Raw genomic sequence first — 16,870 nt, 5'->3', positions numbered from 1 at the left:
CTTTTTGAATTTAGGAGGAAAAATATTTTAAACTTAGGAGTCTCTTCAATCTTTTGCTCACTTCTGATATTCCTTGTATCCTGTTTTTTCCAGATAGGGTTTTTTGTTTGTTTGTTTGTTTTTTAAGATTAGGATCTATGTTGCCTTTTACAAAACAATCCCCAGTAAAGTAGGATCCATTCCTATTATTATCATTCCTAGAGGAGGAGATGATGATGATGATTTGGGGTCCAATAAAATATGAGTTGAGGAGTGTTGATAGCTCATAAATCATCAAGTATTCCAAGCAATATATCTGAAACTTGAAATAGAATATCTATCTCCTCACTCATTCTCCTGGTCAATCTCTAGCTCACAGTAGATTTTCAGTTAATTCATTTAATCTCTTAGAGAAATAGAAGAGACAGACCAGTACTCACAATGCTGCTTTTCTTTAAGAAGCAAGACTGAAGTAAGCTTGGTTAAAAAAAATTGTCCATAAAGTACATTTTAATACATTTTCCTAGAGAACCAACAGTTTTTTGAGGGTGCCAAAACCCTAATGCAGAAGTGGGATTCCTTCATTCAGAGGTACCACCCTTTTTAATTTGAGGAGGTAGCAGCAGTTCTAAATTCTTCTTTTTCCATGTGGATGTCTTTACCCTACAGTTAAGATGGTGCAGATGGTTTATCTGTAAAATAGTTTTATTAATTTATTTGTAGTTTTCTTGAAAATAAAGTAGTTTTCTACTCATTGCCTTCTTTGGTGATTTTCAAATTTCCAATCTAGTCTAAATCTTTACTGATAGTCTTCCATTCAGCCACCAATCAAATCTGATCCTGCTTAATATTTAGAGATCACCGAAACATGACTAGTTGCTACCACTTAACAAGCAAAGGTCCAGGAGAAATCAGTGGAAGAACATAAGCAGTATGGCTTCAAAGCTATATTTCATTCTATCAAAACAGATTGCACACCAGCTGTATTCCTTTTAGACTAGCAAATAGGGGGTTGTGTGATGTTAGAACCATTCATGTGTTTGCCTAGGACAATTACTTTTTGCTCTAGACAACTGAGAAAGTAGAAAATTACAAGCCCTAACAGCTGAATTGAGTATTCATAGGATATAAATCATTTTGTTCTCAGACATGCTTTTTGCTTGTAATCAAGACAGTCAAATCTCTCTCAACATCTTTCTTATCATTTCCGCACAATCAACAGCAGGTTGAAATGATAATTCACTTAAGAATAGAAAAAATAGCTATCTGGATGTAGTGTTTGCTCATTGTGGTCTCTCTCATATTCTTTATGTTATTTCAGGCAAATATGGAATTATTGGCAGACTGACTCAAATAAATCCTATTGGGGCTAACTCACAGCTATATTGCAGCCGTTAATCAACATTAATAATCTATTATTAATAGATTAATGGCTGCAGTGATATATAGAGTATTTGACATTCTAAGGTGACTCCATTATTGTGGTTAGTATGTATTCTCTCTTGTGTTTGATACTGTGTATATTTTTAACAATGACCATTTTATATTTTTAATGTTTTACACATTTATTTTTATTTAATTGTACAGCATATAAAATCATTTCTGGTGATATGGGCAGCCATATAGGTATGATAAATATATAATACATATACACAATAAATTATAGATGACCTAGGGCTTATTTTCATGATCCAATAACCATAGGATTAATGTTCCTTAATAACCATTTTAAAAAGATATATCTTCCAGAGGCTTCCGGTTTTGCGCAGTAGCACAGCAGCCAAGAGATCGCTGGGCTTTGCACTCTATGGGTGATTTTTTTCTGTTTGGGGACCCTAAATGAGCCTAAACTCACTCCAGAGAGGCGACAAAGAAGTAGGGGTGCTCCGCCAACCATGGAGAAATGCCAGTTGATCCTGTCATCTGGGGAAAGCCCTCCAGAAACCAGCAGAAGAAAGGCTAGCTTCACTCCAGAGTCTAGCCCAAGCTACAAGCAGCAGAAGCCAAAAAGCACTAATTTAAACTTGATCAGAAACAATGTGCCTGGAACTGGGTAAGAATACTGATTCTCTCTCTTCTACTTGATAATTGATTTCCTGGGGGAAAAACGAAGAAGCAAAAATCCTCCGAAACTTAGGGGGACTTTTGCTCCACCCTCCCACAGATGGAAGTGGCAAATTAAACTTTTATGGGGGACAGAATTACATTGAAGTGAAATGAATATAAGACTTAAATCTGGATAAGTTTGAAATTGGTGGAATTAGTTAAGATTTTTTTTCAAAAGATTATTGATGAAAGCAGAAGAAAGTAATTGCTTGTTTTGAAAACTGAAAAATGATATGGTGCTGATTGTAGTTGTAGCAATTGTAGTTGCTCTAATACAGGAATTGGTAGAAAGCCCAGAAAATGTTTAACTAAACAGAGAACAGCTGCAACAAAGAAAAGAGAACATCTTGGTTATCTATAAAGTGAGAACTATAAATCTTAGAAAAAAAACTGATCTTCCTGCTTTATAAATACTTATTGAACTGTGACTCTAAAGCTGTTTGCAGAGAAAGGAAAACTTTGATTTTTGGCTATCATGGAACATCAGAGATCTGCAGAAAGAACATATCAAGAGAAAACAAATACTTTCCAGGAGGAAATGTACACTATGTTGCAACAAATACAAATGACAATGACTTCAAACCACAAGGAAATTAAAAACAAGTTTGAAAATATTAATGAATACATCTTCAATTTAACCTCACAACAAAAAACTCTCAGAAAAAAAGAGAGATCAAATAAAGCAGCCAACTGAACATAAACCAGAAGAAAGAGATTTAAAGATGGAACCCAACAAGGGAAGGAATTATGACTTAACCCAGGTGGAGAAAAAACTTCCAAGAAATATCGGACATGGAAAAGATAACCTACACTTCAAGATTGCAAAATAAATCTGAGTACAAGAAAAAAGATTTGACAAAATGGATTATAGAACTGTCAGGAAAACTTCAAGAACTTGAGAGACAAAAAAATGATAAGAGAAATTAAGAGAGAAAGAAAGAAAAAGATTTTCAATGAATACGAAGGGGTGAAAATTCCTACAAAAATATCTTACTTGACTTGTCTCTTGTACCTTCAACATCTACAAGATTATGGAAAGACTTTCTGGTCCAGCAGAACATACTGATTAGAAAAGATGTTTGGCAAAAAAAAAAAAGGCTAAAGTTAGAATTAAGAAATCAGATGATGGGATTTATCAGATGGAATATCTAAAGATTAAACACCTGTTTGAATATGGCTAAAGAAATAGAAAAATTCTGGATATAAATGAATTTTAGTTTAAGAGGATGGGCCCCTGAAGTAACATAGTATTTTTTGTGATATGAGAAATATAAAAATGTTGTGATGGTTTGTATGCGGGAAATACCACTTCTGCTTCATTCCAGACTCAGAATAGGGTTTGGCCATATCTTATTGCAATTTGTAACAGTATACTTTTGAACTAGTGTAAAAATCAGAGAAATACTTAAATTGAACAATGGGAAGACCTCACAGGTTTCACTTATTCCATTTCTTCAAAATTCAAACTCTTCTATCCTTTTTCCTATGAATCAAAAAAGCTGTTTATGTGCCTAGAAAACAGCTAACTAAAATAGATTCTATCTTCAGAGGAAATGGATTTTATAAAATCTAATGAGAATCAATCTATTTTGAGACCTACTTCCTTCCAAAGCACTGTACACAATAATATTAGGCTCAATTTGATTAGTATCTAGTACTTCAACTAAATACTTCTACTGGTGCATGCCAACCTTCCTCATTTATCAGCCAGAAGACTCAAATTCAGGAAACCCCCACTGGCACTTGCACAACATCTGCCCAACAACTTTAACATCAATTCCCAATGGAAAGCCAAATGAATTGCTGAACACCTAGACATAGGAAGATATATAAATGGCCCCACAAAAAGGTGCCAGGTTTTGAATTACATCAGCAATGGACAATCCTGAACAGGATTTGCACCTTACACCAGGAGTCCCCAACCCCTGGTCCATGGACTGGTACCAGGCCACAGCATGCCAGCAACCCGGTCGCACAAACAAGCAAAGCCCCATCTGTGGGATGCAGGCAGCACACAAAACCACATCCCCTCCAGTCCACAGAAAAACCTCTCCACGTAACCGGTCCCTGGTACCCAAAAGGTTGGGGACCTCTGCCTTACACAGCATCCACCAGGACTCTTTGTATAAATGGGGCATAGTATCTTCCCCTCCGTGTGACTGCAGAGTCCCACATCAAACTGTAAATCACATTGTGACCAGCTGTAAATTGATGGCATATACCAATCCAGTATCTGATTTTTAAAATATAAATGATGCTGCGCTTCAGTGGTTAGATGGCCTAGACATTGGTAGCTCATTGAAAGTACCATGAGGCCTTATTCTGAATCACTGCAGTTGACATGAAGTATTTAAAACAAAAATAATCACTTTTTGTATATGCGGGTTTGGATTATAGTGCTTTGGACTATTCGTAGCCTGAAATAAAAAACACAGATTATGAATAATGCAAGTGCTGTAATACTGTCTATTCTCCAGCACATTTGTCTATTGGTTCAACAGTCCATTATGAGAAGACTTTACTTTATGTCATAGATACCATTACATAATGCTTCACAAGAGCCCTGTCAACATGCTTTTACATCCCCATTAGATGAGACAGTCATTGTGAAGCCTTATCAAAAGCATTGCACAAACAACATATTTGATGAATTTTGCTTCTGGGCATGGACTCCAGAGGCACCATTTGCCCTTGTCAAAAGCATCATTGTTTCACTATAGCCATAATCATGTAAAACTGCTTCAAATCATAATCTGCCTCCTCAGTTTCCCTACTGTGGAAGAATGAATCAAAACAGAAGTTCATTTACACCCTCTGCTTCATCAGTTTGCAAATTCAGCAAAAAAAAAAAAATGTTCACATAAAATGTACATGCATTTTTCCAGCTCTGTTTCCATGAGAATATGTATATCATGTTTTCTTCCTATTGTGCAAACATTTGCAAATGATGCCTCACTAATATTATACAATTCTGTGCAGATTTTCCTTACCATGTGCATTTTTATACGTATCTTATGAGTTGTGGAGCACATTACAAAACACTAATAATTGTAGATTTGGTGTCGGCATGTCTTCTAGTCCATGTACAGCCTCCAAAGAGATAAACTGAGTGATAGCATATAAACATTTGGAAGTAATGAATTCCTTCTCTATTCCAAGTGACTGTTCTGACTGTTGCCAAAGAAAATATAGTAGTGGAATGTGTAATTTTCTTCAGATGCAAGTGAGTTAGGATTCATTTATACCTACTATATCCATTCTTCCAGGGGAGTTCTGGTGAATTAGAATTATAAATTATACTTCTTCCTAAAGAAACTCTGCACAATTTCTTAGCCCCAGGGTTTAAAATAACCAACCAACCAATGTTTATTTCTGCCTATTCACCCTGCACCCTTATATTCTTAACATAGCATGTTTATTCCTTAAGGCAACATGCATGTTTCTTATTCTGTTCCCACAAAAATGCAAGGAGAGAAAGGAGAAGGCAATCAAATAGTCAAGAAATACTTAACGAGAATCAAGAGTTGTCAAGCTAGAAAAGGAGCTGTGGTCTAAATGAAGATCAGTGTATCCATGACAGCTGTTCCTAGTCAATACTTTCAAACATGGAAGACAGACTGAAATGAACATTGTCTCTAGTGTCTTTCTCAGTCCGATACTATCTAATAGAGCCATCAGTGGAATAGCAATAGCAAAGGGAGGGGAGGCAGACCTGCTTCAGACATAGCGAATCTTACTATCCCTACCTTCCCTACACCTTCAATAAACTGGGGAGGCTGAATACTCAATATAGTATACCTTGGTACTCAACTGCTTTGAAACTCATTGAATTTGGTACTCAACACATTTTGACAAGAAAATTTTGTCCTGGTACTTGTTGTTTGTTTGGTACTCAACATGCAAGCTAGAACTTGTCGGTGTCGGTTGCATCATGATTCGCTACCCTTTCCAGATGAAACAAATTAGTCACTCAGGAGTTCTTGCCCTGTGAAAAACCCCTTGCATCCTTATCTTAGCTTTTGTGCTCATTTTGTGTATTTTTGCTTTTTTTTTCTCATCAGTATAAGTAAAATGAAGTTTTTATTTTTTTAATCTAGGTATTTATTAATTTTTAGGTTTATTTCTTATGTAAAGTAATGATATATAACCCTATCTTTTATATATTAAAATGTGCATTGCCTTTATTTGGTTTGGGAATATATTAAATTTATTTACATTATTCCTTATAGGAAAAAATTGTTTGGTACTCATTTTGGTACTCATCATGCCTCCCAGAACCAATTAATGACAAGTACCAAGGTACCACTGTACTTTAAACGATCAATATTTTGAGACCTGTAAGATTGTAGTTAGCTCTTCAAGGTAGTCCAGACAAGAAATACAACTAAGAGTACTAGTCCTATCTTTATGGTAAACTTACATTAAGTAAACCATGTAGATATGAAAATATTCCTCTTCTCCTTTCTTTTACTCCCTGAAAACTATGGAGTGTCCCTTCTGAAACATTTTCCAAACCCTCTCCCTTCTATGAACTGAAATATTTTTACACAATGGTTGTTTAATATGCAGCTCTTCTCCCAAGGTCATTCCCACATACCATTATACCAAATTCCTCTATCTCATTTTGTGATATCTTCTCAGTCACTTGGGAAAAATCCAAGAGACATTTTATCTTCACAAAAACCTTAAGGCTGAGAGATATTGAGTTATTAGAGTTTCAGGCTTGAAAGGAGATTTGAACTCAAGTCTTCTGGTCCCATTCCAACTACTATTACTGATACTTTTGCAGATTATTCTATTAGAACAACAAAGTACTGAGTTTCCTATATCTGTTTACAGCCATCTACTGATCACCCATATTTTTGCAGCCCAGTTTCTTTTAGCCCTACAGACCTTCATCAGCTATATGCATGTACTAATGCAACCTGGGGTCTGGTGTTGTCCATGTTTATTTTGAAAGAGAAAGGCATATCATATTTAGCTTCCAAAATCTGGGTAACCACTAGATTGCAGCAAAGAGAGAGAGAGAAAAAAGAGAGGGGAGAGAGAGAGACTCTTTGTTATCATTAGTGGTACTCTCATTTTAAGGAAAAGGAGGAGATGGGGAAGATGCACAGCTGAAGCTGGTGAACTGAGGAGAAGGCAAAAGATAGCTTTCTTCAAAACCTGAATCCCTGGAGAGAAATCTGTGATATGACTGTTCCATTCACCACTTATGTAGCCTGACAAGTGCTTCATAATCCTTTGTGTGGTTTATTTCATTGCTGAAATTCCAAACATGCAACAAAGTCCAGATGTTGGCTGAATGTGTCAGGACCCCACTACTGTATTTCTCTGCTGGCCTATATTTAGTTTAGTGAGTCAGAAATTGCACAGACTGGGATTAACAGATTAAGCTACTTAGTTGCTGCTCTCTTTGTGCTCTGTTCTCTATTAGTTAGGCCCTGAATAAGAAGTTGCTAACATTCATTATTCAGCCTTCACAGTTCTGACATGTGCCAGCTCTCCACAAAATGCAAAGCCACTTTCTAATTTATTATTTCAAACATCAAGCTTAAACAACACCAAAAGCCATCTAAACCCCAACTAAAGCTACTCAGAACAACCCTCTCTGGAATAGCTTTGTGTAGCATTGCCAGGTATCCTGCATATTAAAGACTCTCTTGAAATTCAGAACACCACAACTCATCTCCATGGAACAGATACCTCGGTATTGTGGTGTGGAGTCCTTATCTTTAACATTCATGCTGCAAATTCACGGCCTCGAGGTCAGATTATGGAAAACACACATATAAATCAGCAGTATGTGTACTGACCAGTTCTTTTCTGCAGCTATTCTACATTGGGATTACCAGCTGCAGTATTGGAGTGGTTCCCAGATTTTAAACAGCCAAAGAGCAGACTGTGTTTGGACAGATATAGGCCCTCTGGCCTCAGAAATCTGGGAGGCATGTAGTGCTCTGTTTTATAGCTATGGATTCCTAGGTGTAATTTTCCTAAGCATCAAAGAGATGCATGAGATCTCTTTTCCAAAACGCTTAAAGACTATTTATTTTTGAGAAATTCTACAAACAATTACAAGCAAAACTTATTACAGCAGGCGATTGTCATGGACGTGCAAAGTAAAAAATTCTACAGCACAAAAAGTTCAATCAATTTAGGTTTTAATATAAAAAAGATTTATTTTTTTTTAGGAAAAAAGGAAAAGGTCTCCAGTGTATATTAAAAGCAATAATAGGCATTGCTTAATAAGGCCAAACTTATTTATGTAGATATAATACATCAGGTGAAATCCAACAGTATTATCTACCAGAAACAAAAACACCCTTGTTGAAATGATTTCTTAAACATTATGGCCTTTCTTCTGCTCTTTCTGAAGCAGGGTTAGAAAGAGTATTGTTGGTAAGGGAGAGAAAATAAGATAAAATCTCTCTGAACAAATGAAAGTCCATTCATTTCATTTTCAATTTCATCCTTTATATTGTTACTGTATTTGTTTTACCAATTGAGCATATCAGAACAGATGGTAATTTTCCCCAAATCTCAACTAGTTATCACTGCATTCCACCATGAAGCCATAAAGGGGGGGGGAGTTGAGTTCAAGGCAGAGGAACCAAGTACAACATAATGAAAAATTGTTCCCTTGAGACCCAAGAATTTTCATCTTCCTTTGGATATTAAGAAAGCTTACCCATTCACACAAACTTTTGTTGCAGAACCTTCTCTTTACATTAATTCACATCATGTGCTTCTAGTGAAGAGGCCATGTAGAGAATTGGAATATGTTGCTTATGTGAAATATTGAACAATTTGCAAGGTGATGCTACCACTGGAACATATCCTGATCCTGAAATTCTAGAGGAATACAATTCTTCCCAAAGTGATCAAAAATTTAGATGTGGAATATTTCACATTCAAATTCTTTCTTGCCTAACCAAATAAATTCTATTGTCAGGAATAGATACAATAGATACAACCATATACATGGATAATAGACCTCAGTTGAAAGTTAATAAATTGATACTGCAGATATAAAAATGAAAGGTTCTGTTGCATATGTTTTCTTGACAGAATTAGCACCATTGATCCAGTGGTGGGATTTAGCTAGTTCACACCACTTCAACAGAACCGGTAGCTAATTTTTTGTTGCCCAGGCCCAGAATGGACTTCTGGAAGCGGCATCCACACAAAGAACTGGTTGTTCACATATTTGAATCCCACCACTGCATTGATCAATTCAGCAACAGGAACTGACTTGATAGTTATATGAAAAAACAGAAAAGAACCCTGAAATAAATCAGCAGTTTCATTAAGATATCATCATGGATGAAAACCTGCAGACATACTGGGCTTTTGCCAATGGCAAAGATAATATTGATTTTACTGAAAGTCAAGGCAGAACACTTTAAAAAGTAATGTTCTTTGAATATCCCATTCAATGATTTTTTTTAAAGTGTTTGGGGGATTTTCGTTCTCTGCTTACAATATATTTATGGATCCCTGTTTCATAGAATAACTCATAGAACTTCAGTGTTGGAAAAGTCCACCAGGATCCAGTCCAAGCCTGTTTATCTATGGTAAAACAGAAGTGAGAGCGGATTATAAGATACGTGAGTGTTTTTAAGGCATATGAGATGTTCTGTCTTGCTATGAAAATGGAAATGCCCATCAGTTTAAAAAAATTGCCACATCTTTGCCAGATAATGCTATTATCCATTTTTTTGAAATAATGTAAGTCTTGACTATGGTCTAAGAACTTTGGGCAGAACAAACTTCCTGGAGCCATTTACCATCTAATGGGAATCTGTATAGGAGACTTTTTGAATGCTACTCCTGCCCACAGTTGCTCTATCATGTGTATCATGACAGAAGAAGAAGAAATATAAAGCAAAAAAAAAAAACACACCAATTAATCAATGACCACGATCAGTCGGCCAAAAAATTCCTCACTGTCTCATTGATGTCAGCCGTGAAAGGCTACACCAATATACAAAATAAAACAACTCCTTCTGAAACTACCAACTACTTTAATTTGAACAGCTCTGCCCAATATATTCAATGAACCTGCAGCCAAATGATTAATCATAAGTAATGTTCTTCATTTTCCAAAGCTGTCTATTTAACCGTTTTAATTCATGTTAACTTGTAACAAGTAAACAGAAATTACCCTGGGGCATAGACAACACTTTGCAGAGTAAATTGGTATGAATAGATATCCCTTTGAGTAAATTCAAGATTCACAAATAATATTTCAGCACTCTTCCCTCTTGACTATTGAAACATGTTTGAGAAATGTGAGATCTAATTTCTGCTATCTTTAATTGCTCTTTTTCTGAATAGCTGGCACTGTTTTCATTCTGAATTATTTACATTTCAGGATAATCCATATTTGTAATGTGAACTAACCTCTTGTTCATTGCCATTTGAATGGGTTCATGGCTGAAGCCTCAGCATCATAAAATGCAGATTCTTATCTTATCCTAAAATTTGAAAAACATTTAAAAGAGGGGGCTATGATTTCAATTCATCTGTTAGAGTAACATAAATAAATCTAATTGGACAAAATGTGTGTATTGCACAGCAAAATATTTTTCACGCCTTCTAAAAACAGTGAAATGACATTTTCTCCTTTTCTCCCAGCCAGCAGAAATAACTTTTCTAAGAATATACTTGCCATAAGATGAAAACTACATTATTATTTCTCAATTGTACTACTTCTATTAATGTCTGCAAAACTAATGAACTAATGAATTCTCATGATTAAATAGTATAGTGGTAGTAAGTCCCTTTGAATGCAATAGAACTTGTTTCCAGATAGCTATGGACAGGAATAGAAGCTTAGATATCCTGAGATCCATTTTCAAATATTTTTAACAAAAGATATATATTGATATCATTCTTCTATAGCTGAGAAATCACTTAATCAGTTCTCCTTGAAGCCTCTCATCTGCTACCAGAAAACTGAGCCTCAAGAATTTATAAATATTCTAAGGAGGAAATACAGTAAACAATTTGTGATCCTAATTTACATATAATCATGGGTCTAATTTTATGTGCCACTTAGACGAATTTCAACTATCTTCCAAAAGTGACCATTTAGATTTCTGAAAAAAAAAAAACTATTTTTTCTTTTGCCAGAAGCCCACTAGATAGCAAAGATGAAAAAAGGAGAGAATGCAAGCTAGAGTGATGAGGATGAGAGAAAGGGAATGAGAACAAAAATGGGACTTAAAAAAGCAATGTCTTTCTTTCTTTATCAAGGCTATCTTCCAAACATGAAAGAGAAAAAAAATAGCAATACCAAATTTGATATTGGCACATATTTTGTAATACACATATTTTTTTACAGAGTTAGGTGTTATGAGGGAAGCTGAAGACATTAAACAGAAAAGCACTTATAGGTATGTGTGTATACAGTATGTATATATTACTTATTATTTGACACTTATTATTTTTGGAGTTTTAAGATAACATTTTATTTTATTGCTATTTTAATATCTGTGAATCATCTAGAGAACCGAGGTGCTTGGTAAATTGCACAAATGAAAGGAAAAAAATTTATTGAGGAAATAAAAAGGATCTGGAGTCACAAAATAATGAGGGGGGCATTCTTGCCATCCCCCCACATTTGGTTTAAATGATTTCATTATCTCATTTCTGTCTGTCTGTGTGATAGGAGGCCACACTATTCCTCTGACAGGATGCTGCGACTGCAGGATCATCATTTTATTTTATATAGTGCAATAGAATAATATTCTCTTCCTTGGGAGAAGGAAGATATAAGGAAAGGATCTGCAATCCATAGTAATTGACAGAGGATGTTTGCTTTAAGCGAAGCACGGAATGGACATTATTGTCACAAATAAATCAACTCATATACTTTCTGCCACTATCTTCAATAATAATATTTTGTTCAAACTTCACAGCATCATCTCTTTGATGAAATGTGATGGCGCTTGAGTTTGAAGGATTAGTAACGCTGGAGGAAAGAGACAGAGCAGAACATTGGAAGCATAAATGCCAGCCTCATTGCAACACATATATTCATCTGCTTTGAAGAAAACTGCAATTACTGTATTACTTCTTGCTAAGTCAGAGCAAAATCTTTCTGGAACAAAGAAATTGCTATTCAAGTGTGAGAGAATAAGACTGCAGCTTTGGTTGGAATTATGTCCAGGAAGCATAATGGAATTTAGTCTTGAGTAGAATGAAATTAGCTCTTTTTAGATAATGCAGGCATTAGACATTAAATAGAGGATCTCAGGTGAAAAATAGAAGATATGAATAAATAGAAAATAAAGGATACTCTTCTTCAATGCTGCTTTCTTCAGCTTTCAGAGCCTTATACTATAGAACTAATTACTTAAGCACTCAAAGATATGGAATGATTTTGACTGAATATTTATATTTTTTATTCAGGTATACAACTATTCTATAAGATTCCAGACAAATATTTATTCAGAAGTGATTGTGCCCAGTTATCACTTTTCACATTTTTACATTGTTATTTTTATTCCTCTTTTAAGAGGAATAGCTCAGACCACCTCTGTCACAGCCAAATAGCTTCAGCCTCAGCAAAATTTCCTTAAGCCAAAATTCCAGACAATATTATCATGTCTGTGCCTGAAGGATCACATGTTTCCAGAAACAGTGAAACAGTCCATTCCATTTTTCCAGTTCCCTGTGCAAGTTCTATGTCTTCCCTTCTACATTTCTCCATTTACCTGAGTTTCTGCACCTTAAAATTGGTCACAGAACATCCCATTTCCAGTATTTAGACATGATTTCTGTTTATTAATATGGAGTTTTTCATTTCCGTTCTTGAAGAACTCATCCTGGGGGAAAAACATATTTAAGCTGGTAGACTCAGTTCCACGAAAGTTTATGACAGACAACATCTCAGAGAAATTCTCCAGGTATGACAAGTACCTCAAGTTTAATACAACCAAACTAAGTTCAGGCAAATTAAAAAACGATCATATAAGTCAATATGACGACTTTATGTACACAAATTCCTTATTGCAGGCAACAGCTATGCAGTGTTTCATTAATCCCCTCATTGAATCAGAGCAGTCAATAGAAAGCTTAAATACATTTCACAAGAACAATAACAATTTTGTTACAGAGAATAAATTCTAATTGCTACTTTTCTAGCTGGAGGAAAGACCAATCCCTATTTTTTTGTTTCCTGTGGAGAGAGAAAATGGCAGGCTATAGATATATATTTTGTAATGGTTGGGATTAGGGTGATAATATAATTTGGTTAGGGCAAGAACTTTCATATATACTTTTGAAGTTGCTTTTATATTTCTGTTCCTCTCAAACTCTCTTATTTTCTCTTCTTGCCTGCCCAGGTTTGTGCTTTTTTTTTCCTTTGCCTCTTTCCTATTCTCTTTCTTGTATTTAGAAATAAGCTGAGGGTGATAGCCTGCCAAGAAATTGTGATAAGAAAATGCAAAGAATAGAATAATCCCTATCCTGTACAATCCAAGCAGGCTTCTGATTTGGGATTTAAATTCAAGCTTTGAGATGAATAAGGAGACTTGGATCTCTTAAGGCAATTTGAGCCATTCTTGAATTACTGTATTCTACTCTAACCCTAATCATGTGCTTAGTGCACATACAGTACCCTTATTGTTTTCCTAGATAAGGATTTACTTTAGGCTGAATTATCTCTGTTTAACTGTGAGGTATCTCTGGAATAATTTAATTCTTCAAAACCTTATTCAATTTCATTTTTATTTTACGGAGTTCAAGCATAGGCAATTACTTATATTTATTCACCTATAACACCTGGACTTTTTGCAAGAAATCAAACTCCCTTTCCAAATTATCAAGCCATTACCCCTAAGGCAGGCATCAGATTGTGTGATCCATGTTTTATAATGCATCAAACACAATGTGTGCCAAGTTCTAAAATGATATGATAAATCATTTAATTTTTTCCACTCCAAGGAATTAGAATAGAATAGAGCTGATCTTCTAGTCCAGCCCCCTGCTCAAGCAGGAGAACCTATACTATAGGACATTCCTCATTCTCCCTTTTTCTTTATTTTTTTCCAAAGAAAATTTACAAATAATATGCCACTATCCCTTTTTGTTCTCAAGACTAAGCAAATGGGATGGGATGAAACAAACTATCATGGCAAAATGATGCAAATTGCAATGGACGTTCCATCTGGTTAATAGACAGATTACACAGTAAACTGCAAAACCATTCACTTCATACTTTTGGATATTGGCTTCAAGTCAAGCCCACAAAATCTTAAGAACAACTTGATTGCTATTCCAATTAGAGATGTGACAAGCTTCAGCCGTTTACAAGGTATGCAATTGTTCCTTGCAGGTTTTGCAACCTTTTCAATATGTTCTTATTTTTCTCAGTTAACTCCTGATGAAAAAAAAAAGTTTGATGGATCCAAAACAGGCCATGCTAATCTGCCCCCCTGGAGAGTCCTTGGACGACAAGTGTCAGAATTTCAAGTGAGCTTGGTCAATAGTTATGTGCAAAGTCTTCAGTGTTAGAACACTACATCCACAGGATAAGGAGTAAAAATACAGTGCACTCATAATACCATTTCTGTGTGGACTGCTCTGGTTATTGGTGCATTTCTGGGTACAATTCAAGGTACTGGTAGTTACCTTTAAAGCCGTATGCAACCTAGGACCAGGATACCTTAGGGGTCATCTTTCTTCAGAGTTTCTACCCATCCAACTAGGTTAAGCAGAATGGGCATGCTGCAGATCCCATCAGTCAAAGAACGTTGGCTGGCAGAGACCTAAAGGTGAGCTTTTTTCACAGTGGCCCCTGCTCTATGGAACATTCTTCCTTAAGAGTAAAATGGCCCCAATCCTCTTAGCCTTTCATCAGGCCCTAAAAACCTGGCTATGTTCCTGAGCTTGGGGTGCAGAAACAGCCCAGGGCCTTGTTTCCTGGCTATATTGCTAATTGACCAATTATCTTGCTCCTGTGTATATTTAATTGGATGTTTTTAGTGTTTTTATTGGTTTTACTTTTTTACTGTTTTAAAAATGTGTTTAATATTTTAAAATTGTTATACTGTTTGAATTGTAAGCTATCCAGAATCCTTGACTGAGATGGGTGGCCATAGAAATTGATTGATTGATTGATTGATGATTGAATGATTGATTGAATGAATGAATGAATGAATGAATGAATCTACACAATCTTTCTGTGAATGGAACTCAGTGAAAACTCTCATATCTTACCTTGTGCCAACTTTAAGGACTTTCCTTTCAACTTGTGGTGACATTTTTCTGATATGACACTGAAGTGTGGAGTATAGCAGTAGTGTTTTGAACTTTTCAAAACCTGCCAAAATTTCACAGACTGGAACAGCTACTGCATTACATTTTCAGAAATGCAGAAGGAATTTAATCTTGTCCTCTTGACTTATCTACTAACCTGTTTTTCCTCCATTGATTGTTTCCCCAGGAAGTATTGCGGAACTTTCTTCAATAATAGAGAATTAAAAGGCTCTGCTTGTTCATTTTTGGGGGCTTTGAGAAATGAGTTGTACAAAAGTAGGTAATGGAATTCATTTTAATATGCAAAGGTTCATCTCTTTAATATACTCCCTTCCAATCCTGCATGTCAAAAGATTTTGTAGAAATTTGTAACTTATGTGGCAATGCCAAAGTTCTATCAAGGGGGCAACAGAACAGGGAATAAATAAATGAATGGGAATAGCAGTAGGATAAGAAGAATATAAGAAGAGCTGTGTCTGATTAGCTCAAAGTATTATTTGACCTCATAGGATTCTTATGTTTTATGTCATTGCTATGTTGTTACTATATACCACTGCTCCTCAATACATGCTCAATATTCTTGATTTTTTTCATATTACTACAGTGATATTTTTGTGATATTTTTATATAAACATTTTAAAAAGGAAGGGACCAGGAAAAACTCCAGAGATTCCAGGAAATAAAGAAATCCAAAAGAACAGCTCCAACTTCTATTTTTAAGACAAAAGGAAAAGTTGGAGAGGGCACAGATATTTATAAGTGGACAATGAATCAGATATGATTGTTTCTACTTTCTAACACCAGAATTATTGGAGAAGGCTTTTATGGGGGTATTTTTATACCACATAATAGTATATTTTAAAAAAAGAAGGGAAAACACAAGCCATTTTAGACTGAATACATTAGTTAAAAAGAACTGGAATTTCCAAAGTTGATTCAAAGCTCCTTGTATATTTGCTAAAGACATTTTAAATTGTTCCTTTAGCTTTGACAGAAAAAAAAGTAGGTTTAGATTCTGAGATTGAATTTTTTGCTATTAATAACATACCAGGTATTTTGGAAGCTGTTAAAACATCAGGTCCATACTGAGATGTCAAAACATATTTTTAACTGAATATTCTTCCATTTCTCATTGATGATAGTGGTGATTAAAATTTCTGTTTGAAGTTATTGAAAAGATTTTAAGTCATCATTAATTAGCAATTTATCTAGTTTAATTACACATTTGTACCCATTCTTTCCAGTAAAAAAGTTTTACCACTGATTTTAAGAGTAAAGTTATGCCAGAGAGTTAGATGTTCATGAGTTTCAGTATCAAAACTAAATCTATCACCTAACAGGGCACAAATACATCTTATGGCTAGCAAAGTTGAAAACACTAAATTAATCTTAATAAACATTGTACCTAATTACTGCCAAGATTTAAATGAATAAGTACAAAAAATTTCAATTTAGCCCATATTGGCATTTTTCAAAAAAAATGTTCATTCCTATAAAATGTTAGTATTAACAGTCT

Source organism: Crotalus tigris, unplaced genomic scaffold (genome assembly GCF_016545835.1).
Source record: "Crotalus tigris isolate CLP2741 ecotype Arizona unplaced genomic scaffold, ASM1654583v1 scf7180000024349.2157984, whole genome shotgun sequence".
NCBI lineage: Eukaryota > Metazoa > Chordata > Lepidosauria > Squamata > Viperidae > Crotalus > Crotalus tigris.
This window is presented reverse-complemented; position numbering follows the sequence as displayed.